Consider the following 2,500-nt stretch of genomic DNA (forward strand, 5'->3'; position numbering starts at 1 on the left):
GGAGCGCGGCGCCGGTCCCGAGCGGGCCGCGTCGCCCACACCCCCCTCCTCCCCCCGGGCCGCGGAGCCGGGCGGAGGTTTAAAGACTCGGGCGGCCCGCGGCGCGCGCCGCGAGGTCGGGGGCCGGGGGCGGTCTTCTGCCCGCCGGCGGGACGCCGGGATGGAAGAGAGGAGTCCGGGCGGGGCGCGGCGGCGCGCCCCGCCGGCCCTCTCCCTCCCGAGCCCGCCGGCGGCGTCGGCCGTCGCCGCGCCCTCGGTCCTCCGCGGGGCGGGCCCGGGCCGGAGAGGGGGTCATCCCGTCCCCCCTCTCCGCGGCCTCGGTCTCGGGCGGAGAGCTCGGCGCGCGCGCGGGCGCGCGCTCGCTCCGGCCGGCCTCGCCCGCGTACGGAGCGGGCCGAGACGCGGGTCTCGGCCCGGCGCCCGCCGCTCCCCGCGGCGGTGCGTTCCGCGGCCTCCCCGCCGCGCGCGGCCGGCGGGACGGCGAGCCGGCCGTCCCGCCCGCGCCAGCCGCGGCGGCCGGCGGTTCCGCTCCGCCGGTCCGCCCGGCGTGCGTCCGCACGCCCGGCCTCCTGCCCTCCCTCGGGGCCTCGCCGCCGTTTCCCCCTTCCGTCGCAAGCCGCGTCCTCTCCTTCGTCCCCGCCGCCGTCGCCTCCCACCGCGCTTTCGCCCTCGGCCTCGCCGGCCGCGCCGGTCGTGCGAGCGGGAGGTCCGGCGTGGGGCGTCCCGCAGCCGGTCTCCGCGCGGAGGCGCGGGGAGCGGGCGCCGCTCCCGAATCCGTCCCCGTCCCGCCCGCCGCCGTGCGCGCGTCCGCCGCGGGCGCGCCGCCAGGGCGAGCGAGAGGAGGAGGCGTCGGAGGACGAGGGGCGGGGGAGGAAGGTGAGAGGCGGCGGGGGCGTTTCGGTGCGCGCGTCTCCCGCACGGCGAGGAAGGGGCCGAGGTCGGCGCGGGCGCCGTCGGGCGGTCCGGCGCGGGCGCGGGCCGGCGGCGCCGCCGGCGCGGGCGGGGGCCTGGTCTGCTCCCGTCCCCGTCGGTCGCGGCGGCGGCGGCGGCGGCGGCGGTCCGTCGCGGCAGCGGGGCTTCGGCCGGGGCGGCGCGCGCCGTCCCGCGGGCGTCCGCGGCTCCTCCGCCCGGGCCGGGCCGAGCCGGGCGCCTGGTCCGTCCCCGAAGCGAGACAGGGTCGTTTCCCCAGGTCGGGAGCGAGGGCTCCCCGCCCTTCTCGTTCGGGTCGCGCTTCATTGCCGGCCGGCCGGCCGGCCGTCGCCGGCTTTTTTTTTCCCTCCCGCATCCGATATTCGTGTGCTCGTACGGTCAGCGGAGGCGACGCTCGTCCGCCCCGCGGTCGCCCCGGCGTCGGGGCTGGCCGCGGGCGCGGGCCGAGCGCCTTCGGGCAAGGCGAGAGAGAACGAGAGCGGTCCCCCCGCGCGCGCGGGGCGGTGCCGAAAGTCAGACAACTCTTAGCGGTGGATCACTCGGCTCGTGCGTCGATGAAGAACGCAGCTAGCTGCGAGAATTAATGTGAATTGCAGGACACATTGATCATCGACACTTCGAACGCACTTGCGGCCCCGGGTTCCTCCCGGGGCTACGCCTGCCTGAGCGTCGCTTGACGTCAATCGCCGATGGCCGCCGTCCGCGGCGGCCGCGCGGCGCGGCTGGGGCGCCTCGCAGGCCCGCGCGCCCCGCCGGAGGCGGGTCGCGAGGGGGGGGGCCGCCGTCCGTCCGTCCGCCCGTCGGTCGGTCGGTTCGGGCGCCCGGATTCCCTCCCCCGCACCCCCTCCGAGCGGCGTCGCGCCGCGGGCCTTCGTCCCCCTAAGTGGAGACCCAGGTCGGGGAGCTCGCCGAGCTCCCCGCGCTCCCGGAGCGCCCGCTTTGGCCGAGCTCGTCCCCACGGGGCGGCCGGGCTTTCCGGTCGGTCGCGCGGCGCAGCGCGGCGGGGCCGGACGTTCGTTCGTTCGTTCGTCCGGCCCCCCGCCCCGGAGGAGCGCTCCTCGCCCTCCCCGGCCCCGCGCGCGGCTGCCTGCGGGTCGCGTTACCGGCGGCGGTAACGCGCCGTGCTGCCGCGCGCGTGGCGGTCCGGGTCGGGGCGAGGCTGCCGGCCTCCGGTCGTCCGCCCGTCCGTCCGGCCGAGCCCGGCGCGCGTCCCCGCGGGTCCGTCTCCGGCCACCGTGCGCCGGCGGCGGCGGCGGCGGCGGTGCGAACCGCCGGCGGCGCGCCGGCTCCCCCGTCCGGGCGTTCCTCCCTCGGCAGCGCCGGAGCAGCCGCTTGGCGTCCGAAGGCGGGTGGCCGGGCGAGCGCGGGCTCGCCCGGGGCCCGGCGTTCGGGCCCCGTTTCCGATCGCGACCTCAGGTCAGACGTGGCGACCCGCTGAATTTAAGCATATTAGTCAGCGGAGGAAAAGAAACTAACGAGGATTCCCTCAGTAACGGCGAGTGAAGAGGGAAGAGCCCAGCGCCGAATCCCCGCCCCGCGGTGGGGCGCGGGAGGTGTGGCGTACGGAAGC

General features: G+C 79.3%; 1 non-coding gene and 1 pseudogene across 1 annotated transcript; both read left to right on the forward strand.

The window, feature by feature from the left end:
* The first annotated feature begins 1,449 nt into the window (after positions 1-1,449).
* On the forward strand, positions 1,450-1,602 carry LOC121106983. Its single transcript, XR_005840246.1, has one exon. It is a non-coding gene; the product is annotated as a 5.8S ribosomal RNA (ribosomal RNA).
* A 735-nt stretch (positions 1,603-2,337) lies between these two features.
* The window catches only part of LOC121107022, a 4,445-nt pseudogene continuing 4,282 nt past the window's right edge, over positions 2,338-2,500 (forward strand).

The sequence above is a fragment of the Gallus gallus genome, chromosome 16, assembly GCF_016699485.2.
Source record: "Gallus gallus isolate bGalGal1 chromosome 16, bGalGal1.mat.broiler.GRCg7b, whole genome shotgun sequence".
In the NCBI taxonomy this organism is placed as follows: domain Eukaryota; kingdom Metazoa; phylum Chordata; class Aves; order Galliformes; family Phasianidae; genus Gallus; species Gallus gallus.